Genomic DNA, 27,233 nt, shown 5'->3' on the forward strand with positions numbered 1-27,233 from the left:
AGCCTTATCTGCAAAGCCATGGAGAGGATCATAATGGAACTCATAAATAAAGACATAGGGAACTTGCAGACTTTGGATCCAACCCAGTTTGGCTTTGTCAAAGGCAGATCCTGCCTCTTAAACTTGGTTGACTTTTTCGAGACAGTCACCAAGGCCATTGATGAGGAAAGGCAGTCCATACAGCCTACCTCGACCTGGCAAAGGCCTTCACACAATACCCCACTCAGGTATCATCGAAAACTCATCAGCTTGAATGTAAACCCATACATCACAAGATGGGTTGCAAACTGGCTAAGCGACAGAACCCACAGGGTCAGAGTTGCTGGAGCCATGTCAGACTCAAAGCCTGTCACAAGTGGTGTCCCACAGGGCTCAGTCCTGGGTCCACTCTTGTTCGGCATCTACTTTTCTGAAGTACAAGCAAACACAGGAGGGTTATGGCTGACAAAGTTTGCAGATGTCTGCAAACTGGGCCATAGTCGAAAACACATCTGACACAGATATCCTCCAGAAGGGCCTCACAGAAACGGATAACTGGTGCCAGAGCCATGGCCTGAAGTTAAACGCCAAAAAATGCATAGTCATACCCTTCGGGAAAAACAAGGTTACCCCTAGCTACCATATAGGTGACAATCCACTGAGCACAGAAAAGTCATCAGGGATCTGGGGACCCAAGTTGACAGTAGTCTTTCGTTTGACACTCATGTTGCTAAAGTAGTTAGGAAAACCTTCTATATCACCCACCTGATCATGAAGGGATTCACATCTAGATCAAGGGAGGTCATCGTCCCCTGTACTCATCACTCATTAGACCTATGATTGAGTACAATGCCCGTTCGAATGTATCTGACCAGACACCTGATGCAGCTTGAAAGGCCCCAAAAGTTCCTCACCAAAAGGATAAAGGGTCTCAAAAATATGTCTTATGCTGCCCGACTGAAAGAACTCCAGCTTTATTCAGTCTCATACCGCTTGCTCAGAGGTGACCTGTGCCTGACATATAAGGCCATGTCAAACCCAGATTTGATGAATATGCTTCACCTCAAAAATCTAGATCCCTCAGAACCACAAGGGCGGAGACTTAAACCTTGACACGGTTATAAATAGAACGTGCTGGAGGGACAGATTCATCACCCAGAGACTCCCTATGCTGTGGAACAAAATCCCGGTACATGTGAGGCAGAGCACCTCGCTGGCCTTGTTCAAGAGGAATCTTGACCAATGGATGGGAGATCGCAGATATACCCCAGGGATTACTTCAGTGTCACTGCTTGACAGAGGCACAGAAAAATGATAGGCATAGTTTTTATTCAAACTAAAGGGGTGGCGAAAGCCACATAACTATGGGCTAGGCTTATAAATGCCCTTGGGCAGATAGCCTAGTATGAACCTATGAACCTATGAACCTATTCTCTAAAGTGGGCCTGGCTTTCTGTTATTTGAAAAAATGTTTTTTCGATAAACAGAAGTAGACTCATATGTGTATATATATATATATATATATATATATATATATATATATATATATATGGGTCTACTTTGTTTCGTTGAATCTCATTTCACTGAATTTCATTTCACCCTGACCACATCGCTGAAAACTCAAATTACTGAAAACTCATTTCACTGAATCTCATTTCACTGAACTGAACGTAGTATTTATGGCACTGTGTAGAGTACTGTAAGGCAAGTAAAAGGTATATGCCCTTTTCCCCACTGTAGTGCAATCCTGAAGTTAGTATATATACATAGGGGGGTGGGGGGCACAGCCCCCACTTTGTTTTATATTGCATTTTTCCAAAAACTTCAAAACAATACATTTTAAACAATAGACATGCATAATTACAACACCAATGACTAACACTCTCTGGAAGACAATATGTACTCAAAATAAATGGGGGTTTACAACCCCCACACCACTCCCAAATATGTCCCCCAACACACTCCCAACTATATATATTAACTCCAGGATCGCACTACAGTGGGGAAAAGGGCATATACCTTTTTACTTGCCTTACAGTACTCTATACAGTATCATATATATTAACTGCAGTTCAGTGAAATGAGATTCAGTGAAATTAGTTCAGTTATTTGTGTTTTCAGCGATGTGGTCAGGGTGAAATAAATTTCAGTGAAATGAGATTCAACGAAACAAAGTAAACCCATATATATGTATGTATATGTGCATGTATGTATATATATATATATATATATATATATATATATATATATATATATATATATATATATATATATATACACACACACACTAAATACCCCAATTTGAAAAGTAATTTCATCAAAGTTTGAAAAAGCTGGAAGGGCTGATGGAAAATTATCTGATTGCTCATTACAGGCTTTTCCTGAGTGAGATGGAAGACAGCAGGGGTTGGGGAAATATGCCTTTTCCCCACTATAGTGGGATCTTGGAGTGAGTATATATATTAGACTGGGGGGGATGCCTTCCAGGAAAAAAAGATGTCTTTTTATTTGATCTTTTGAGGGTAGAACATGTCCATATCCTAGCTTATTTTTCAACAATTTTCTGCACTTCTGATTAACTAAAACAATATTTGCTACATATCTGCTTAAACTGTGCAACTGTATTTTAGGCTTAGTGAACTGAATACTTACCTCTGTTTTGATCTTGGTCTCTTTTTTGTTTCTTTGCTTGTTCTGTTCATTTTTACTTGTTGCTGCACTTGAAAAAGACTATCATGGAGCTGAATCTAGTACTGTTTGTGACCTTTGGAGCTTGTAGTACAGTTATTTTGTCTAGACAGGCTAGCTTTGTGGGAGAGGGTTTCAATTTGGTATGACCTAACTAGAGTTACTGCTACAGGGTTATGTTTAGGGTTTTTTGATTGGCTAATTTGAATTTTGTCTGGTTCCTATTTCTCTGCCTTAAATAGCCAGAGATTAAACCAGTTTGCGCTTCTTTGCTCAAAGCTGCAGTGAGTTAGGCCTTCTGCCCTTGCTAGGGTTGCCAGCTTTCTTTGTGGCTAAAACCGGACTAAGGTCACACCCCTCACATCACCCATAAATCCACCCATTCCCACCCCCTCTCCCATCTATGCTCCACCCATTTTGTGACATCATGTGACATCAGCTGATAGGAACGTCCTCTGTTTCTGTTCTGGATGCCTGCTTTCAGCAGATTTACTATGCTTTTTTTGTAAAAAAACATAGTAAATCAGCCAATTTAACAAACACTGATAGTCTGTTTCCTTTTGTGAAACAGAATACTGGAGTTTGTACAGTGTTTTCCTGACTACCAGAGAATTGATTTGATTTGTGAATAGTCCAGAAAAAATGGATAGGTGGCAACATGGATGGTTTCCAATTTCCCACCTATTGGTCAAAGTTATGCTTAAATAGGGCTAGGGATGGACTCTGCTTCACATGGATGGGAAGCTTGTTCCAGTGCATAGGGACCCCCTGAGACACATTTGTGTCTCATCAACATGGCCTATTTATGTCACAAGCAAAATTTAGATCCTTGGATCTAATGGTTTTGATACTGTTCATTTTGTGGATGTCCAAAAGGTCCATCAGTGCTGGATCCAAGGATGTCTTGTATGCTAGACATAGATCATCTCTCAGTAACCTGTAGGAGACCCGGTATAGTGATTGGGCTTTAAGGTGATCTGCATAAGACAATGTGTTTAGACACTGGATTCTTCTAGTAAGGAAGCTTTAAATATGTTCCAGCTGTTGTATGTGTCTGGTCAAGTACATGCCAAAGAGATAGGTGCAGCACACATCCAGCTATTCTGTCAACTTCTCAGGTTAACATTGCTAATATTTTAAAAAGTGTTCCTTGTACATGAGCAATGTCCTATAAAAAATGTAAACAAGCAACTCAAACATTGGCTTCTAACAAGTTGTTCATTCACATTAATCAGTGTCTAAAGCATTGCCCCAGATTCCACTGGTAGTTAAGTGCCATGTTAGATGTCTTTTTGTTCACTCTCACTCCTTAACTCCTACTCTTGCTCCCTAGTAACCTCCTCCATCCTTCTACTTCTTCCGCATTGTACCTCCTACTTCCTGGACACAACTCAGTTTGCCGGATTTTCATTCAGAAACTGAACCGTGTTGGAAAAAGACATTTGGCCATTCATAAAATGGCCAGTTGTCCTTTGCAAACTTGTTGGGAAACCTATTCAGAGCTAGTCTTGACAACAAATCCATTAGACTCGGTTCAGTTTGGCCTGCCTTGCTGTGTTTGGTGCTTCCTGATGTAAATAAATGTTAGAAATCTGTCAATTATGCAGCCTAATATTTGCATTGGAGTAGGCTAACTTCTGTGCATCATTCATTTGCTGAGTAAATGAACTGGTCCTTTGATCCTTTTCAACCATGACGCAGGCTACAGGAGCAAGGAAAATTAATTATATATGGACTCTAAAATAGTCAATCAGCTAATTTATTTTTGGAAGGCAGGAATAGACTGAAGCAGACGAAGAAAGCTCACTCAGAACATTCAAACGTTATACAGTAACCGATGGATGGGACTGAACTGTGTAGACCTGAGGGTTTGAAACAGTCTTAACCTCTGTGCCACTGTGCATGTGGAATTTTTTTTATCATAATTTTGTGACTTGGGAGCATCCCTCACCTATAAGGTCGACAAGAGATTATGCTCTCAAAGACCTGTTCTTTCATTCTGTCTGAACTCTTGTGGAGCAGCTCTGCTCTGTCTGTGGTGATGGTCAGGGCGTTGTACAGCCATACTTTGCATGCACTGGTACATTCATAGTTGGAATGTCATCACAGTTTGGGTACTGTGTATAGGAGTGTCCATTTTTAGAGTCTGTTAGGAATATTGCATAATTCAATTGAAGTTCCACATTTGTGGTATTTGAGTCCGACTGAGCAGCCCTGATCAGGCACTTGTTTTGTGAAATAACAGACTTAAACTTGGTACAGTAATATGGCAGGTTAAAGAAAACTGACAGTTCACTTTTAACTGATTCTGGTGTAAGTGTTTCATTCATCCATCCAAATGTTATTCATAATGCTAAACACACACTCAGTGGATGCATTTGAGACTGGAACAGGCAGAATGTGCTGAACAAGTTTCAACAGATTTGGTGCAGACTCGTGCTCGAAAAACTTACACCAAGCCTCAGCTGTGCTTGCACAGCTACAGATAATGTCGAACACTTCACTAAGAGCTCGCACTTCATCATGCAGGCTGTTGGATGGATGGTGGATGGATAGAGGCTTTTGCATCCAAATATCAATCACTTCATCAAGTGAAGGCGATCTTGTGACACTTGTCAAAGACAGTGGCTTGAAGTGATGATACAGGGAATGTTTGAATGCAAACCATTTGTTCAAATATGTCATTGCTCACTTGTACACATTCAATGCTTCAATTATGAACTTCTCAATGAACTGCTGTGGTAGATGACTTCTGCACAGAGCAAATGCTACCTTCATACCAAAAAATTTGTCATCAGTCCTGTGCTGCAGAGACAGTTTAAACTGTTCCATTATACCGTATAGTTCACAAGCTGTTGTTGATTTGTTCTCAAGCTTTAAAATTATCTCTTGAAAGGATGACATAAAGTAATGTGTAAAATACAGATAGAGCTCCGACTTTGTTGAGCTGTCGTCTGGTGCCAGTTCATTTTCCTGGTCCTTCAACATTTTTCATATCAATTTTGGACAATCAGCTTCTCCTTGAGACAAGAAAAAATTTTCAAAGGCATCCAGCACAGCAAAATGCAGACAAGAGCCTTGAACAAACTCAACCAGCGGGTTGGAACATGTCTGATTATCTCGTGGTATTCCGACTCATAGAAATCAAAGCAGCTCTTCAGTTCTGCTTGCCTCAATGCAGTTACTGAATTCAGCAAACACTTTCATGACGAAATTTTCAACATCAAATGACATGACCTTTAAAGTATTTTTCACACAGTTATGCATAATGTGGTCATTGCAGTGTGCTGCAATAATTTTAGGATTCTCCTCTGAAACGAACTTCTGATAAACAGAGTTGGTTATGCTATAGTTTACCGATGCATTTTCTGTGGCATAAGTGGTAACATTTTGCCAAGACAATGTACAATCTGTTAAAACACAACAGAGTTGATGATTAATGGACTTAGAGTCTTCAAATGCATCCTCGTAAAAGTCAATAACATGGAAAGAAATTCCATTCTGCAGGGTGAAGAACTGAACACACCAACTGGATAGAATTTATGGTTCCCTTTGTTAGATGCATCAGTAGCAAAGGAAAATGGCAAACTGGCATGTAACTCATCAAGGAAGACTTCTAGTGAAAATAGGTACAAAACATTGTTGACTATGGCAGATACTTTTGTTTGGTCGCAGGTCATCTTTTTAAAGATTTCTGAGTCATCAGTTACAGACTTCATAACTTTGATACCACAAGTCCTGTGCATTATAAAAATATGATGTCTAATTCCATGATACACTTCAGCAATTTCTGCTAGGGATACTTTGTGAGATGCTGTATTGTTTGGCAATGTGAAAAATGTCTTCAGTCATTGAGATGATGCACTAGCTTGGGAACAAGTAGTAAGCTTTTTGGTGTGCTGTAACTGCTTTTTTTCTATCATATGCAACAGTGAATGATGTTGGACAAAGCTTGCATCTAGCTTTTGTATCTTCTGTGCATTTTTGTATCCAAGAAAATTCCCTTTCCCACTCTGCATTATAATAACAGATGTTTGGTTTTTACTTCTTTGGTGGGGTAGACTGGTCTGACCATGTAGTTGGGCTGCCAATACTCTCATTATTATTATTGACATGGACACTGTTATTCGTGTCTTCCATAATAACAGTATTAACAAGCAAAGTACCTGCAGACAGTGACAGCAGACCTATAATGAGTTAAACTTAAAGACAAAAAGCTGCATTAATAAAGAGTCTACACAAATACTATACAACTACTTTTGCATCTCTGAAGTATCTGTTTCTTACGAAAGGAACATCTGCTTGTTAGTGTGTGTGTCCCCGGACTGGTGCAAGGCTATACTGGCAGAGTCTACTCTCTAGTAGCATTGGGTACTCACCACCCCACGGTGTCCCACTGATAAGCTAGAAGGCTTCCCTCCAACAGAGAAAGGCTTGGGGAGCTTAGAAGCTTACAGACAATCCTGGATACAGCAAATCTGTATTTGGACTAGACTAGTTACAGGAAAGGCAGCAAACAAGCTGAGAATTTTTTTTTTTTACAGAAAAGCAGCTAAAACAGCACTAAAAACAATTTAAGTGCAGTGCAAGCTAGCACACGAGTGTGTAGCAATATTAAAACAAATATTTAAAACAAATGCAGTTTAAATAAATGCAATTTATTCCAACTGTATTCTGAACTGAATTCAATTATTTTTTTATTCAATGTTGAATAGTTAAAAAGTGCCAAAAAATACTTATCAGCTCTGTATTTCCAGATTGTTTGAAAAGTGCACACAGAAGACAAGGAGATTCTAGCAAAGTTTTTTTAATGTGAATAAATATTTTCTGAAATAAAGTCCATAACACTAATTATTATCATTATTTAAGTTTAATGCACCATCTTTTCTCAAAAAGACACCAGTTTTAGGAGAGATTAAGAGGGACAGAGCTAAACTCTAAGTAAAAATCAGGTTGAGTTGAGAAGTACTCATACACAACACAAGGCAAAGCTGTGACACTTATTTTAAATAAATTACTCTGATCTGAGCTTATGGCAAATTGGTAAACCTTTCTTGGTTTATTTGCATTTCTTCACCATTAAATAGGTAAGCAGCTGGATGCAATTTGTCAGAAAACTGGACAGCTGGCAACTCTAGAACTTAAAAATGATTTTCCAGAAAACCTATTTTATAAGGAACAAACCAAATATGGGTCAAAACTCTGGACATTCTATGACATTTTGGACAGTTAAGAGGTTTGCATAAGAGTAACACAAGGACGTTTAATTAAATGTGCTGATTCAGACAGACAGACCATTTCTGTTAACAAAACCAACATACATTAGGTAACTGATGCTATGAAGACACAAACATACTTCTCAAGTTCCCTGATTTTTGTAGAATGTTCCCGATTTTGCCTTATATTCTGCCTGCTCTTTGTATAATTGCTAATTTTTCTGGTAAATTATCATGAATTTCCCAATTAGCAATGTCAGGCATTGTAATGTCATACTTGTTATTTGCTCAAAAATGCTTTTGATGCAAACTTTCTTTTATTTTAACTTTTTAAGTGAATTACAGTTATATTTAATAAATTATCCTTTTATTTTTTGCCTTTTTCCAAAACTCTTGAGAAAAGAAGTGGAAAGTCAGAGGTTAGCATACTGTTTAAGATGTTTACCTCATAGACACAAGGTACACAGGGTTTGAGTCTTTCCTTTGGAATGGGAGATTTAGCTAGGTTTAAAGAAACCACAAAGGCTCCTCAGAAGGAAAATTCAAGGTCTTTACCATCTGTCCTATGGGGATTGTTTAAAATCACTGTCACTTTATTCTGTTTCATACAAACTAGTCAGAGGTGATCTCTGCCTTGCATATAAGGCAATCCCTGACCCTGCGTTATTGGAAATGCTTCATATCCAAAGGTCAAATGGTACACAGGTAACATGCTCTAAAGACCTTAACCTGGTATGTGACATTAATAAAAACCTGCTGGAGGGAGAGATTTACCTCCCATAGGTTGCACACCTTTGGAACTGACTTCCACTTCATGTCAAACGGAACAGCTCATTGGCCTTCTTCAAACGTAATCTGGATGATCTGATAATGAAGGATTACTGTGTTTAGTGATAAATTGGCTGCAAGTCCCCTTGTCTTTAAAGCCAAAGTTATCCTATTACTTTATTGCTATTATACTACAGGCTAAGGGGTTAAGTGCAGGAGGGACTTAATATGAGTTTATCTGAAGGAAATATTGACTGTTTGTATTGAGAAGGGAACTAGGAGTAAAATTGAAAACTTTCAAGTAATCGTATAAAAGTACAAGAAAGGGAAGGCCATTGATTACTAACAATCAAGTAGTGGGAATGCCTATCATGCACTATACCCTCCAAATTCTTAATAAACTTCCTTTGTGCAATCTCCTAAGCAGCCTCATCTCTTAATCACATTGCTCTAAAGGCATATCCAGTGACCTATACAAAGACAACATAATCACCTTGTTCTTATAATCACTTCTTCTTGTGACTTTTGTAATTTTCATCATGTGGTTGTCAAATTAGGAGCTTTTAATTCTGCATATTCTCCTCATTATTTTACACGGCGAGCCCTCGTGTGTTGATGTTAAACAGTTTGGTAGTTACTGTTACTAGTTCTTTTCCGTTTTTCTTTTAAAACTGTCTCCTTGACTGATTCTCTACTAATTTCTGCCAGCTTTCCTGCTAAGTGCTTTTGGCAGTTTCCTGTAAAGTGCTTTTGGCAGTACTAAGTAATGTACGATCACTGCAGTGTGCTGTATTTATTGTTCTCATCAGTATTTTCCAAATTCGCCTTGAATTAGCTTCTGCTATGACATGCAGTTTCAAGTTTTCAGATTGAGCAGACTGTTGTGCTGAACACCCACATATATGGTGGTCACAAAATGTAAGTGTTCCAAAGAAAGACAGCTGATGCTTTAGAGCTGTGAATGGGTGTACATTATGTGCCCCAGTTTCTTAACAAGACAGTGGTGGAGAGGCACACAGTAAAACAACAGCCGATTTCATAACAGAAGAAATAACTTCTGCTGTATGTGAGTGAAAAAGGACACCAATGTATAATTTAACAATCCCAGACTTGAAAGAAACTGCAAGGTAATACCTGATAATCCGCAAGGCATGCATCAATGCCTGCTTTCATTTGGGTAGCTAGAGGTGTGTGTGTGTAGCTTTAAAAATAAGTTAAAATGTACATCTGCAAAGCTGAATTTCTTTCACTTCACTACAGGAAAATATGAAGAGTGCAGCCAATCAGAAACTGGTTATTCTTGGGGAGGGGGGGAGTGGATGCGAAAGCTGAAATATGCCCCAACACAAGACAAGTCACTACTTTTATTTTTAGAAAATTTATGTGACTTCCAACAAAATAAGAGGAGGTGTACAGCAATGGCAATGTTTAATTTGAGATGAAACAACTGCATGGAAAAGGAGCAGACATTATTCTTTTGTGGTATTTCATGACAGAAGTGAAGATACAGCCCATGTTCTAACTTTCAAAACTGTTCATTAAGTTTCGTGTCACACAGACTGCTAACGTTCATCCTTTAAAATGTGACAGCTGGTGAATTTTAATAGTTGTTTTGAGACTGCAGCAAACATGTACCTTCCAATTTCTCATGGGACAAATTAAAAATTAAAAGCACTTTTTTAATAAAATCTACATTAAAATCATTATTTATGTGTCCTTGAAAGCAATATTTTCAAGTAGTATAATGTTCATATTAGGAGAACTACTACTATCAGGAAAAGTGATTTGCAGCTGTTCCATTACCTTTTTACTCAGAACCACAACTCTGTAGCATAAGTAATTATTAGGAGCATTACATACGTACAAAAAATACCCTAGACATGTAGTAAAACAACTTAGAACCATATCCACTGATCCTGCTGCAATCCTTTGTTTGCGTGTAGTGGATGTGGTTTTAAAGAATTACCGATGTGCAACTATAAACACTTATGTTTCTCTCCTCATCTATAAGCATTTCATTTTATTGTTTGATCTGCTTGATATCTTATTAAAAGCCTTCCTAACATCCAGAAACAACATATCTGCTGGAGAACTGCTATTTGATTTTGCTATAATATAGCCATACAACTTCAACATGTTTACTGAATGAAAAACAAACACACACTGGAGCCAGAATAAGTATAGCGCTTTCGTCCCGTTTATTACAGAACTTCTTCAGAACAATAAAATAATACACATCATTTCCTTTTATACAATCACTCTCCTGACATCATTTCCTAAATTACTAATCCTTAAAAGGACATACATACTTAATATTGTAACCGTTCATAAAGTCCCTTTCCATCATACTTTCCAATAATAATGAACATTAAGACAATCCCTAAAAAATACACAGAAGAATCATTTGTTATGAAACCACATGTATATCATAAAAAGCTTAACAATACTAAGCAATATTAATTATTAGTCAAAAGTTAATGTAATTTAAATAACTTCTGACAGAAATCTTGTCAGTAATACCTGGTGCTACATCAGCTCTTAAAATAATTTGCCATTTAAGTTTTATTTTTTCTAAAAAAATTATTAAAGGACCCTACAAATTTATCTGTATTCATTTTTTCAACTACAAAAAAATTAAACTTTCTAAAATTTTCACAATTTACAGAATGGTTTGCTAAAGCGTTACTCATATCCTTTTTCTTTATAGCCAAAATATGCTCTCTAACTCTATGTTTTAACTTTCTAATGGTCTTACCTATATAAAAGTTTTTGCAATTTGAACACACTGCAAGGTATACTAACCCTTCACTTTGACAATCATATCTTTCTTTAGCTGTTAAGGTATAGTCCAAATGTATAAAATATATGTTTACTGAATAAGCTTTAAAACAAACAAAAAAATTGCCCCCTATGCAGCAGACCATTCACTGACTGCCACTGGTGTCTGTCCTCCATCTCAAATACCAGCTGCCACTCCTAAACACCAAAATCTAATCTGATGCCCTACTCAATTCCCCACCCCATGCCTCATGTGCTCTATAAAAGCATGTGCAAAGCGGTCCATTAAGTAATTTTTCCTGTCGAAAACTTTCCCTTCAGAATTACCTGCAACAGCTTTCTCATCATCAAAGTCAAATTCACAGGTTTACAGTTTGCAGGATCAGTTTTATGTACGTCTTCTAAACAGAAATCACAGACACAGTCCTCTAATACTCTTCCATCATCTTATATTTCAATAACATAGTGAAAAGTTCCAATAAAGGATCTGCTAATGACCTGACAAGGTTCCCAAGTACCCAGTCAGAATTCCATTTAGTCCTACAACTTCAGTCTCCCAAGTCAAGACAATTCTAACATCAACCCATCCACAGTAATGAATCCCATTAATCTAGTACTTCACTTGCCCATGCCTCTATACCCTGCCATGCTGTCTCCCCTCCCTTTATACCTTTTGGTAAACTGCCAAACAAATAACTCATTCATCACTTCACCTTCTCCATCCTCAGTGACATGTCTGTGTTCCTGAAACAATCCAAAACTGTCTTCTGTCTTTTTTTCCAGCAAAAGAACTAAAAGAAAAAAAATGTCTCTTTTACCAATTTACTTGCAAATACCCTATTGAGTCTTGCCTTTTCCAAATCTATCTATTGTATAGTTCTTGTGGTATAGGGTCCGATTCCCTCCACTATCTTTTGCCACACTTACCCAGAAATTTGTTCCAGTTGGCAAAGGACTGTGTGTGTCCACTTGGTCTACCTGGTTGTTATTATTATTTGTCTTGTCCCTGACTTCCAAATACTTTAACCTTTAGCCATCCTTTCCTCTCCTTTTCCTTCCTTTATAGAACCTTTAATTTACCCTAATTTTCCCTAAGATGATCTGCTTATGGACAACTGAACAGCTTTCATGATTCTCTCTCTAAAATTCATCTATTACACATTGAAATATCTTTGAAATACTGAGAGTTTTGCAGAAATTCCCTAAATTCCCCCCATATTTTTACAATCTCCCTTTAAAAATTACTGTCAGGTTATGTCAATGAAAATTAGTCAATAATGTCAAATATAAGAATCTTGTACAGAATACGCATGCTGATGCAACAGTTCTACTTACTTTTTTAAGTGAATTAGAGTAATATTTAAATATTTTGCTGATGGTGGGCCTTGGTTCATTCCCCTCATTAGTTTTGGCGGTCTAGAATTCTTGACCAAAGTTGATGAGAGGTATGCCCATTTATCTTAGCTCTCTCATGTCTGTTCTAGTACCTCTTCATTTCTCTTACTATATCATACTCTGTCTCCCCAACTACAACTTTTGACCTTTCAAGCATTCTTTTCTCTCCCTCTCTCTGTCACACACAGTTAATACTCAATTATTAACCTTACAAAAATTATACTGACCCCTGACTCTCAAACCCTCAATCTCCCTGGTCCTGCTAAGTACCACAGTTACAATCTTACAGATCCTTCACACAGAGGCATATGCATGCTAACAAAATATGTGTTAGCGTTTCAGACAGCAAAAAATTTTTCTTAGCGGATTGTTGTGTCAGTCACTACTGTCATCCTCTATGGACAGCACAGACTTTCCTTTCCTCAGAGAGTAGAGGGACATTGATCTTATGCACAAAGGCTGCTAAATGAATTACAAAAAAAAAAAAAGAGAGAGAGTAACACACTGCTAAGTCCTCACCTGACCTAGGCTATCTAATTATTTCCGCCATAGATGAAAGTTTTTAAGCAGCACATGGTGACACACACCCCTAGTCTTGCCTCTTGCTTTTCACAGAACTGGCTGCCAGGCTTAGCTAGCTTAAAATTTGTGCACGATTAGATTTCCATTCAACGTTGGTGGTGTTGTAATAAACACTCACGCATGATGATTCTTGTAACTTAAAGGAAAAGATGGTGCTAATACCACAATCAACTTGTGCTGCACAATGCTGCTAGCCTGCTGCAGCCAAGAAAGTGGGAGGACACTCGCTCTCATGGCGTCAGTGGTGGCACAAAACCTGGACTTCACGAGTCCAGTTTTGATGATATTTGTTAACTGGACAATTTGTCTGAAAACCAGACAGTCCGGTCAAAAAACACACAGCTGGCAACCCTAGCCCTTGCTCTGTTGTTTTCCATAAAACTGCTGTGAGACTACAAAAGATAAGTGCTTATTTTCAACTGTTTTCAGTACTTCTTAACTAAAACAAAATTTGCTGCATATCTGTTTAAACTTTGCAAATGTATTTTAGGCTTAGTGAATTGAATCCTTACCTCTGTTCTGAGCTTGGTGGCTTTTGAGTTGCCTGCCTCTACTATAAATTTGATATTGGACACTTCTCCCAGTCCGTTTGCATCAGCTTATTCTACAGAGTACAGTGAGATCAGTTGTGAAGGCCAGCCCAGTGCATCATCTCATTCTACTAAGTACAGTGTGAGCAGTTGTGAAGGCCCACCCGTTTTGCTTGAATTATCTTCTGTCTCCTCACTTTATACTAAAAGAAACATATTGTGCCACTTCCTACTTCATTTTCCTTGTGCTTAGGTTTTCAACTGCATTTAGTTTGCAGCATTTGTTACTGCTTATTGGTAGCCTGATTAAACTGATCAGGCTTGTTTTTTCCAGGCTGTGGAGTGGTGATTCATCCACTGGGACAAAGCAGAAATTCCCTAAGATTCCAAGAGCAGAATAAGGTATTTCTTACATTTATTTTATTGAATTGCTCTTCCTAATGCTTATAATTGTGCTATACAGCTAATCTTCTAAATGTTGCACTGTTATAAAGCTTTTTTACAGTTTCACTGTATTTGTGTATTGTTTTATACAGTTTTAACTGTATTTTCACTGCTAGATAGTGTTTCATTACTGTAATTGCATTTATACTGAATTATTTAACTGTAAACTGCTTTTTCATACTGAGAATTGTATTTTCTGTCTGTGAGTGCTCTATCTGTGCTTTTCTGTGCATTTTTGTGAAGTTTCTGTGTTCTAGTCAGGTAGCATAGTCCGTATAGAGGCCTGCTGTTATCCAGGCCTGGTTGTTTTGTTTGTTGAGTTTCGTGTGTTTCTGGCAGCAATCTTCTACTGATAGAGAACACAGAGCTAATTGGAGGAGGAGCTCACTGCTGTTTTTCTGCCGTGATAAACATTTCTGTAGTGTTTTCTGCCTAAAATAGTGTAGCTAGTAGCTGTAATAGTTTCCCAAACCCCCCTCTCAATTGGTATCTTGTTCTTATACTTGGTGGCTTTGCAGTTGCCCTCTCCTACTGTAAATTTGATTTGGGACACATCCCAGTCTAGTGTCACTAGTTCATTCTACCTAATACAGAGAACACATTTGAGAAGGCCAACCCACTTAGGTTCTTAACCTTGAATTATCTTTTGTTCCTCCTTTCTCCCTTTCCACTTTACTAAAAAAAAAAAAAAACTTTGCTAGTTTGCTAGTCTCAGCTGATGAGTATATTTTTGGCACTTTTTTTTAACTGTTCAGAGTTGAATAAAACAATAATTGAATTCAGTTCAGAATACAGTTTGAATAAATTGCATTTATTTAAACTGTATTTGCTTTGATATTGCTACACACTCAAGTGTGCTAGGTTGCACTGCACTTGAATTGTTTTTAGTACTGTTTCAGCTGCTTTTCTGTAAAAAAAAAAAAATCTAAGCTTGTTTCCTGCCTTTCCTGTAACTAGTCTAGCCCAGATACAGATTTGGTGTATCCAGGACTGTTTGTAAGCTTCTGAGCCCCACAAGCTTTTCTGTGTTGTAGGGAAGCCTTCTAGCTTATCAGTGGGAGTGGTAAGCACTAGGTAGCCTATCTACCACAAGAGGAGTGGTTTCTGGCCCAGAAATTGTAGTTTATTGGCCATTTTGGCAGTTTTTCCATCTTTTTCAACTTTCTAGTTTAACAGCCCATGTTTGCGCTTGTTTCCCACCTTTCCTGTAACTAGTCTAGTCCAGACACAGATTTGCTGTATCCAGGACTGTTTGTAAGCTTCTGAGCAGTGCCAAAGTCTGCTCTTCAATTTTTCACTTAGATCTGCTAGTTCTCTGCACTTTTACTAGCTTATTAGTCTTGCACTTTACCAGATTTCTTCTAGCTATTATTTAGCACACAAAAATGCTGCCAGCACTAAACGTTCTACAAGGAAACAGCTCCAGTACTTATTATTAATGCCCACCCCTCAAGGCATGTCTAAAGGTCAGTTCCCTGTGCTTCTCCTATTAACCTGGTGAACTTGGGCATCCTGAGGCAATGTAGTAATTGCCAAATGTACACTGACAACCCTCTCCTCTTACGTCCCAACAAAGCCTTGTGAGAGATGCACTTATATATCCAAACTGAAAGTTACGCACTCTGCAGCCAAGACCAGAATAGCTGGTCAAGAGGAGAAGGTCAACACTTGCACCACACCACATGAAACACATAGCCCTCCAGAACACACATCAGCACTGCCTTCACATAAAAACACAAACCACACACCCACCTTCATGGAGGCTCTCAATAAAAATCTATCCAAACAGCAGAGACCTCCAAGGCAGAAATGCATTTGGCCACCACAACACAACACTAATCATGAGACACATAACTCTCCTAAACAGCGTGCCACTCAACCAAAGCCCCTAAGGCAGAACAGCATGCCCAACACACAAGTCATAGGTGGCTCAATAGTGAGGTACACTGATGTCCCACTCACTAGGTTGAATAAGGAGAAACAGTCAACTGCCACCACATAATGCATGCAATCAGGTCCCTCAACAACAGGTACAAATATGACTCTATCATTGTACATGTGGGTGTGAATGACCTGAGACATACATTCCTGGACTACATGAAAAGAGACATGGAGGAGCTCTTGGATTATGTACCCCAGACGGGTATGACCTTAGCCCTGAGCAGCATCCTACCATCACCTAGAATGATACCACAGTACAAGCAGAAAATGATTGGTTTCAACAATTGGCTAAATTTCTGGTGTCATTCTAAGGGGATCCAGTATCTGTCTGCCTGGGATGACATGATTGATAGACCTCGATACTTTGCCAGAGATGGCCTGTATTAGTCACCCCTGGGCTTCCGGATACTGGCCAGGGTTCTTACCACCCCTATAGTGCCTTTTGTGGGCAGTGTTCCAAAGGCCAAATTCCCACAATAACAGCTACAAACAAATGCAGTCTGGGGGTCATGCTGCTCAATGCTAGAAGTCTAAATTTCAAAATGCACTCGCTCGAAGCACTCCTTAAAATGGATAACATCAACATTTGAGCTGTAACAGAGACCTGGTTCAAAGCAGCAGAAATCACTCCTCCACTACCAGGTTATAACTCATTCCACACCTTTTGGCCCCAGAACTTGGACTGAAGCTCCATAGGCGGTGATGTTTCACTATTCATAAAGGATGCGCACACCTCCAGACTGGTAGCCCAACATAAAGCATCAGAGATACTTCAGATGCAGCTAACATTGGGTAAAATGCTGATTCAGGTCATAGCCTGCTATAGGTCCCCAACCATGTCCCAAGACTCACTCCACTTTCCTAAGCACCCTGGAAAATATTAGGGTCCAACCTAACACTCTCATACTGGGCGTCTTCAACTACCCCTCCATTAACTGGGAAAACTACTCATGTACCAATACACTTGCACAACATTTCCTGGAATTCATTAATTCCAATGCCCTGGACCAGCTCGTTCTTACCCCCACTAGAGGTGGCAACATCCTTGACTTGGTCATTACTAACATGGGTGACCATTGCTCTACACCAATAGTCAACACCTCCTTGGTTAGATCTGACCACAAACTAATCACTTTGGAAATCCACATACCCCCCTGCCCCCACTCCACCGCAAAGGTAACCACCATGAAAAACTTCTACAAAGTTATCTTTGGGCTCCTAAAAACAGAGGTGGCTAACTTCACAGCACCCATGCAAATGGAGAATAGCTGCATGACAGCCAAATCATGCACCAATGCACTGTACGAACACGTACACAAATGCATGGATCTCGCCATAACCAGTAGAACCAAGATGCTCTCCTCCAAAAAAGTGAAGCCAATCTGGTGGTCCCCTGCCATAAGCAAACTCTATAACAGAAGGATGAAACTGATGCGGAATACGGTGAAGTCCCAAGACTGGAAAAACGCCCTTAACAGTCTCAACAAAAAGTTGAGATCCCTCATCAAATCCTCTAAAGCTAGCTATGAAAATAGAATTGCAGCAGATAGTAAAGACAACCACAAGGCCTTCTATAGTTATGCAAAGAATCTCCATGGCAATACCCAGATTTGCTCTGAGCTACTGCACAATGGTACCTCCTATACCAAGCCAACAGATATTGTCAATATACTGGCCAACAGATTCAGTGCCAGCTTTACTCCTGTCTCCCCCACCAAAGAACCAATCATAATACCAGTAGATTGTTAGGCACCTAGTATTACTGCTGCACAGCTTAAAACAGCACTGTCTAAGGCCAAGAATGCAGCTTCTCTGGGACCTGACAATATCCCTGGTTGGGTTCTACATGAACTACTGCGTGAACTGGCACCTCACCTGTGTGGCCTGTTCAATCACAGCCTCACCTCAGGCTTTGTCCCTACCGAATGGCGCACTAGTCATCCCTCTCTGCAAAGGAGGAGTGACTACAGATCCTGGGAACTATCGCTCCATTAGCCTGATGAGTCTGATATGCAAAGCTATGGAATGCATCATCATGAACCTAATAATCAAGGATATAGGGAATCTCCAAAGTCTGGATCCCACACAGTTTGGTTTTGTGAAGGGTAGATCATCCCTGCTCAACCTGGTCGACTTCTTTGAGTCAGTCACCAGAACTGTGGATGAAGGCAAGGTGGTTCATACAGCCTACTTTGATCTGGCCAAGGCGCTTGATACCATTCCCCACTCAGGAATCATAGAAAAACTCACTAAGCTAGGCATCAACCCATATATCACTAGGTGGGTTGCAAACTGGCTCACAGATAGAACCCACAGTGTGAAAATAGCTGACTCCAAGTCAGACTGCTGACCAGTCATGAGTGGAATCCTACAGGGTTTGGTCCTGGGTCCTCTCCTGTTTGGTATGTACTTCTCTGAAGTCCAGGCCAACATGAAGGGACTCTGGCTGACAAAGTTCATAGACAATTGCAAGTTGGGAGCTATTATTAACTCCCCAAGTGATGTTGACATTCTAAGGAAAGGCCTCACTGAGACCAACGACTGGTGTCAGAACCATGGCCTTTAGCTCAATGCCAAAAAATGTGTCATCCCCTTTGGAAAAAATGTGGTTCCCATGAATTACCACATCGATGGTAGTCCACTGAACACAGAAGGTGTTATAAGAGATCTGGGATAACAGGTTGACAACAACCTCTCTTTTGACCACCACATTGCCACTGTGGTCAGAAAGTCCTTCTATGTGGCACATCTTTTTACTAAGGATTTTGCATCCTGGAAGAAAGAGGTTATTGTCTCCCTCTACTCTTCCCTCATTAAGTCAATCATCGAGTATAATGCCCCATTTGGCATGTACTTCACTAGACACCTGCAGCAACTAGAGAGGCCACAAAAGTACCTCACAAAGAGGATCCTAAGCCTTAAACACTTGCCCTATATGGACAGACTCAAAAAACTCGCAACTATTCTCTCTCTCATATCGCTTACTTAGAGGCAATCTCTGCTTGACTTACAAAGCCATGTCTGTCCCAGTTCTGTTAGAAATGCTACATCTAAAGAAATCCTAATCCCTCCAGACAACACGCTCCAGAGACCTCACCTCATTACCACAATCAACAGAACATGCTGGAGGGACAGGTTCATAACCCAGAGACTGCCCATGCTATGGAATAGACTTCCCATACATGTCAAACACAGCACCTCACTGTCCCTCTTCAAAATAAATCGTGATGAGTGGATGGGAAATAGAAAATTCACCCCAGTGGCTCTACTTGACAGAGGCACTGGGAACTAAGGTCGGATGGCATGATGCCAGGGTAATCCTATGGGTTAGGCTTGTAAAGTGTCCAGGGCCATTAACCTAGTACACACCTATGAATCTATGAACATTATTCTACTGAACTGCTGCTTTATTTGAGCTGTTTTTACTGTCATCATTGTGAGCTAATTTATCACATTTGCACCATGTTAAAGCAATTTACTGATTAACTGCATCTCATTAATCTTGAAATTAAAACGACAAGTAGTGTCCAAAAGAAACACAGCTCACAGATATGTTTTTACAATTAATTATTTGACTGTTTTTGCCAGATGAACTTAAGGGATGTTTAAATAGATGTTAAAAAATGTTTTGAAAAAAGTTTTTGAGGAAATAGTTGTATGTTTGTTTAAATGAGATTAATTTTTGGCGCCTTTTTGGAGTATTTAAATGGTTTTAATTGGGTGTACCTCGTTCTGATGAAGTCTGTTACAACAGATGAAAGCGCTTAACCTATGATTGTACATCAATAAAATCTTTTTGTGTTCCTGTTTGAGCCGTGTACAGTTTGTGGAGCTATCTGTGAGCTGTGTTGCATTTCATTAATGTTTAACTGTATTTTATTGCTATTCACTACAATTCATTACTGTGTAACTGTATTTTTTCATACTGCGAGTTCTGTTTTTATCTGGAAGTGGTTAATTTGTGCTTTTTGTGAGTTCTACAGTGTTCCTAACCCTTAAATTGAGCAGCATAGTCTGGATACAGGTTTGCTACATCCAGAGCGGTTTGTTTTTGCCTTCTGTGTTTCTGGCAACCATCTTCTGTGTTTCTGCCTGCCATCTTGTGATGGTAGGAGCCTATTTCTGCTAGTGAGAGTAACAGTGCTGCCTGGACCTTGTCTGGCACAGCCTGATTGGAAAAGAAAGCAGAGGCTAGCAGGATTGGCTAGATTTCTGTGTTACTAGAATCTTCTATTTTTTGTGGTATTTAAACCCCGCATTTGAACTGGTTTGGACTTGTTTGCACATCACGCACCATAACTGCACTGTTTTTAACCCATTGTGAGGTATTCCACCTACAAATTTTCCTTTAGTAGAACTCCTCTTAGGCTTTCCACCCTTTACCCCCTTAGCTCTCTGTGGCCTCTCTCCCTCAGATTCTGACAAATATGGATGGACAATTCCCTACGGTTTCTTCTGCCAGTCTGGTTGACATGGGCATTCTGAGACAGTGTAGCAACTGCCTTATGGACATGGACAACCCTCTACTACCATCAACTACGAACACAATTTGTGAGAGATGCATTTACATTAATAACCTTGAATCTATGCTCTCTCCCTCACAAGCCAGTATATCTGGCACTGAGAAGGTTGTCAACACAAACACCACACTTTAAACACCACCCACACCTACACAACACACACCCACATATGAAGAGGTCCTCAACAAAAACATACCCAAACAAAAGAGATCTCCGAGGTAAAAAACACTTGCAAACTACACTGCCCACCACACCACACAGTCCACACACCTGTGTCTTACAACCACTAAGGCTTAAACATAAACACAACATATTAGTCATAGGAGACTCCATTGTGCAACACACAGATGTGCCCCTCACCAGGCCGGATAAAGAGAAAATCACAGCTGTTTGTCAGGGGCCAGAGTCCGCCATATCACCCATGCACTCAAGTCTCTCAACAACAGGTACTGTTATGACTTGCCCATGTTGGCATGAATGACTTGAGATGTATGTCCTTGGACTATATGAAGAGAGACATGATCAGGCTCTCTGAATGTGTGTCCCAGGCAAGTATGTTCCTAGCCTTAAGCAGCATTCTATCATCACCCAGAATGATGCCTTAATACAGAAAATGACTAACAATTGGCTTAGTTTCCTGGTGTCATTCCAAGGGGATCCAGTACCCGACAGCCTTGGAAGACATGATCCTCAGACCACAATGCTTTGCCAGAGATGGTCTGCATCAGTTTCCCTTGGGCTTCAGGCTTCTGGTAAAGGCTGTTTTTAGGCAATGCTATGAGGTCAAAACTACCAACATGAAAATGTCATCAAAACGCAAATTAAAAGTCATGCTGCTAAATGCTAGGAGTCTAATCATAAACTGCACTCACTGCAAGCATTCTTAACCCTGGAAGATGTTGACATTTGTGCAGTCACAGAAACCTGGTTCAAAGCTGTGGAGAGCATACCAGGTTACTCATCTATCATACAGTTAGACCCCAAACTGTGGGCAGCAAAGCAAAGGGAAGTGGAGTTGCAATATATATTAAAGACATGCACACTTCCAGGCTCGTCAAACAATATGATGCACAGGAGACACTCCAGGTGCAGTTAACCAATGACGATACCCCTATTCTAATCACAGCTAGCTACAGGGCCCCAACTTTGACTCAAGATGCTCACTCCACCTATCTGGACCTCTTTGAATCTATCAAGATTCAACCCTTTATCCTGTTCCTGGGTGACTTTAACTATCTAACCATAGAGTGGAAAAACTACTCATGCCAAAACACAAATTCCCAGAGATTCCTTGATTTCATTAGTGCAAATGCCTTGGACCAGCTGGTCTACATCCCCACAAGAGGTGATAATATCTTGGACTTCATATTAACTAACATGAGTAACCACTGCAACATTCCTACAGTGTCATCCTCCCTGGTAAGATCTGACCACAAAGCGGTCACTTTCAAAGTCACCATCCCCCCCCCCAGTTAGGGTCAAACAAAAACAACTTCTCCCAAAGCTGATTACAACCTCTTGAGGGCAGGTATAAATAGTTTCACAGCCCCCTCCCACTCCATAGGAACTGACACATATGTCCAAACCTACACCTAAGTACTATACAAGCATTTATACAGTTGCAATGAATCAGGAATACACAACAGGACAAAATCCTATTCCTCAAGGAAGAGTAAACCTGTCTGGTGGACATCTGCAATAAACAAATGCTATAATAAAACGAAAAAAATTGCTGTTCACGACCAAGAAGGAGCAGGTGCCTAATTGGACGCACTCTCTCCTTAGCCTGAGCAAGCAAATAAGAGCACTAGTGAAATCCTCCAAAGCAAACTTCAAGTCCAAACTGGCCACATCTACTGAAGACAATCATAACACCTTCTTCACATATGGCCACAGTCTCAAAGGAAGCACTCAGATCTGCTCAGAACTGGTGGTCAAGGACACCACATAAACAAACATCATAGATATAGCCAACCTGCTGGTTGACAGGTTCGGTGAAAACTTCACCCTCTGTCCCCTCCCTCAGTAAATCAGAACATCCCCAGCACCTGCCCCTTCCTCTCATCTCCAGGGATCAAGTTATCACTGCCCTCTCAAAGGCAAACAATACAGCCTCCATGGGCCCAGATAACATCCCAGACTGCATCCTACATGAACTCAGGCAGGAACTTGCCGCACCATTAGGCACCCTATTCAACCAAAGCCTGAGTACTGGCTTTGTCCCAGCCGAGTGGAGGACAGCCACTGTCATTCCTTTGCACAAAGGTGGAGCGTCCACTGATCTAGGAAATTATAGACCCATCAACCTAACTAGCTTGATCTACAAGGAAAGGCTTATCATGGACCTCATTAACAAGGACATTAGCAACCTCCAAACACTTGATCCCACACAGTTTGGTTTTTTCAAGGGGAGGTCATGCCTGTTAAATTTGGTCGACATCTTTGAGACAGTCACTAAAGCCATGGATGAGGGAAGACAGTGCACACTGCCTACCTTCACCTGGTCAAAGCCTTTGATACAATTCCCCACTCAGGTATAATAGATCAACTCTCTTTAGGCATCAATCCATATGTTACCAGATGGGTAGCAAACTGGCTCACTGAAAGAACCCACCTAGTCAAATAGGGGAAGCCACTTCAAGCAGTAGACCCATAACAAGCAGTGTACCCCAGGGATCAGTCCTGGAGCCTCTGTTGTTTGGGATATACTTTTCTGAGGTGCAGGCCAAAAACCAGTGGGCTATGGCTGACCAGTTTTGCAGATGACTGCAAGCTGGGTGGTGTCCATCAATTCCCCTAGAGATGTGGACATCATCCAAAAGGGTATCATCCAAACAAATGACTGGTGCCAGAAACATGGCCTCAAATTGAATGCCAAAAAATGCATCATCCCCTTTAGGGAGAGTGACATCCCCAGAAATTATCACATTAATAACAAGGTCTTAAGCATGCAATCAGTTGTGAGGGACTTGGGACCCAGGTTGATAGCAAACTGACTTTGGACCACCATGTTGCCTCCATTGTATGGAATGTTTTCTACATGCCTCACCTCATTAGTAAGGGTATCTCATCCATGGATGTGTAATTGAGTGAACTGTTCGGCTTAATAAATTTGTTTGCCTACCTAGCAGTGGTTCAGGGTGCTTTGTCTGGATCCATGGACAAGGAGGTCATAACATCCCTACATTCTTCCCTTATAAGGCCCATTATTGAGTACAATGCCCTATTCGGCATGTACTTCACAAAGCAGATGCAGCAGCTGGGGAGACCACAGAGGTTCCCCATTGTTCACCAGGAGAATCCAGGCCTTCAAAAATCTACCATACACAGGCTAAAAGCCCTATCCCACCACTCTGTGTCATACAGACTCCTCAGAGGTGATCTCTGTTTGGCATACAAGGCCATGTCCGACCCAGCCCTGATTAGTTGCTGCATATCTTTAAGACAAACTAAACTCGTGCAACCTGCATGCAAGGCCTTAACCTGGTCTGTGACAAGAATAGAACTTGTTTGCAGGATAGATTTGTGTCCCAAAGATGCAGCCAACTGTGGAATACAGTCACTCTCCATGTCATGCAAAGTACTTCTCTAGGCCTCTTTAAGAGGAACCTGGATGACTGGATGGGAAACAGAACATACACCCCTGGGATCACACCTGTGTCCCTGATGGACAGAGGAAACAGGTGCTAACTTTGAAGAAACATGGGCAAAATCGTGGCAAGGCCTATAAAGGCATCTGGACCAATAGCCTAGTATCATCCTATGAACCTATTACCGTAGATGTTTGTTGTAATTATTTCAGACTGTCCTGCAATGTTGTCTGAAATTATTCCCTGTGAATATGAACTCTGTAGTTACTGTATTGATTGAGCATTGTCTTGTTCCTTTATTAGTTATTATTAAATATAGGTAAACCATGTAATTATGTCTGGTCTGTATAGAACTAAGTAAGCTCTTAGAGTACATGCATGTGTATTCGGTGACACTGTATAGCCCATACCAATAGGCTCGGTCTTGGTCACACTTACCATTTGGCTAATAGGCACACCACACAGCAGGATTCATTACCCTTTGGTAAGGGCCTTACAGCAGCTGATAAAGAGCTGGATTGTAGCAGTCAGAACTACCTTTACGTGTAGGCAAACGGGGCCATAGCTGGTAAACCTGTGCCAGCCGTTCCCAGGAGTGAGTGAATGAGTATGAGTGTGTGTGTGTGTGTGTGTGTGTGTGTGTGTGTGTGTGTGTGTGTGTGTGTGTGTGTGTGTGTGTGCGTGTGTGTGCGTGTGCGTGTGTGTGTGTGAGATTCATAAATCAAATCTCAAAGAATGTGTGGCAGCTACTTGGACAGGGACACAAAGCACTGGTTAAATGAGAGGGTGATGGATATTTTGGCTTGGGCACTCTGCTGAGATGTTAACCATATAGCTGTAGCAGTGGGGAGTCTTATTGGGAATCTGGAGAGAGAGGGAGAAACTAGCCCAAGACTGACTGTGATCTCTGTGTGCTCTGAAGGGTAACTCTACTTTACTGTATGTGTATTTGTCATCCTCCCATTGTGTATGTCCCTCACTGGTGGTAGAAGTGAGGATTGAGGCTCCTTGATTACTGGGCCAGTGCAGGGGCATCACACTGACAGTATCTACTGGTGGATACAGCTGGCATATCACATCATGTACCATCCTTGAGCCCGTCTCAGTCTGCCAATGTCATACATGATTATTTCACAGGTTGACCAGGTCTCCTTGACCATTCCTGACATATTCTGGCTAGGTCAATGTGTACCCCACACCTGTATCTGAATGCCTGACACCTATGGCTAGCATACCTGGTGAGCGCCTGCAACAGGACAGAGGGTTATAGGTACTAGTAGGGGGGGTATGCTGGCTCTGGCTCAGCAGCAGTGCATACATACTGTTAGAAAATTATAGACAACAAAAATACTAAGAAAGATAGATGTGATAAAAGCAATGTGCAATATTAGAACAGACCATGATCTTTCATGCACTATCACAAATAAACTAAAAATTTCAGCACAGGTGGAAAAACTTAGAAGATACAAAGATAAATATAATGAAAAAGTGCAAAATAAGCAATTTATTGAGGACCCAAAAAGGTTTTATAGAGAACTGGGAAATAAGATAAAAGGAATTGAAAGACCAAAAAAAAAAAAAGAAGAAATAGATACATTTTGGAGAAGTACCTATGAAGATCCTGTGGAACATAACAAAGATGCTAAATGGATAGAAGACGTAAAAGAAAGAATAAGAAGTTCAAAGGTTCAGGATATGAAATGGGATGAAGTAACAGCCAGAGAGATTGAAATAAAGTTAAGAAAAGCCTCTAATTGGAAAAACTCTGGCCCAGATACAGTACCTAACTTCTGGTTAAAAGTATTAACATCTTTGCACGAAGATTTAGCCATGAGTAAGAACTATTTATATGTGCATCCAGAACAGGCACCATCGTGGCTAACAACAGGAAAAACAATGCTCCTACTTAAGAGTGAACATGCAAGCTACCCTAAAAATTATAGACCAATAACTTTCCTTCTGACGACGTATAAACTATTAAAAATAAATAAAAGGCAAAAAAAGGCAAACTCCATGAAGGAAGAGTTTATTTGTTAGCGCTTTCGTCCACTCTTAGATTAAATTTATTAAGAGTGGACGAAAGTGCTAGCAAACTCTTCCTTCATGGGCTTTGCTTCTTTTGCCTTTTATTTATTTTTTATCAGTTTGTGTTCTGATATTTTGATGTATAAACTATACACAGGAATTAATGCTGACAGAGTTTATAGTCATTTAGAAGAAAACTCAATTATGACAGTAGATCAAAAGGTCAATAAAATAAAGTCATATGGAACAAAGGATCATTTGTTGTTAAATAAAGTCATAGTGTTGAACTGCAAAAAGGGGAAAAAATCTAAGTATGGCATGGATTGACTACAAAAAAGCATTTGATACTATTCCTCATTCATGGATAAAAGAGTGTTTAAAAATGCATTACATACACCCCACACTGATCAATTACATTACAGTGACCATGAAACAGTGGCACACCACTTTGCAATTAAGCCATGATAAAGGACAATTTGTTATCCCAGGGATAAAAATTCAAAGAGGGATATTCCAGGGTGACTCTCTGTCACTGTTACTATTCTGCCTTGCCCTTAATCCATTAAGCTGTATACTCAACAGCTTAGGCCATTGGCTATAATCTGGCTCCTAGAAAACAACAAAGTGTAAAGACTTCTCATCTTCTCTGGCGATGATTTATAACTGTATAGCTCATCAGATGAGAAACTGAAAGCACAACTGCAAGCTGTCAAAACTTTTTTCAGATGATGTAAGACTGTCATTTGGTCTTGATAAATGTGCAAAAGCAACCTGTAA

The sequence above is a fragment of the Protopterus annectens genome, chromosome 16.part0 (genome assembly GCF_019279795.1).
Source record: "Protopterus annectens isolate FY-2018-M chromosome 16.part0, PAN1.0, whole genome shotgun sequence".
Classification (NCBI taxonomy): Eukaryota; Metazoa; Chordata; order Ceratodontiformes; family Protopteridae; genus Protopterus; species Protopterus annectens.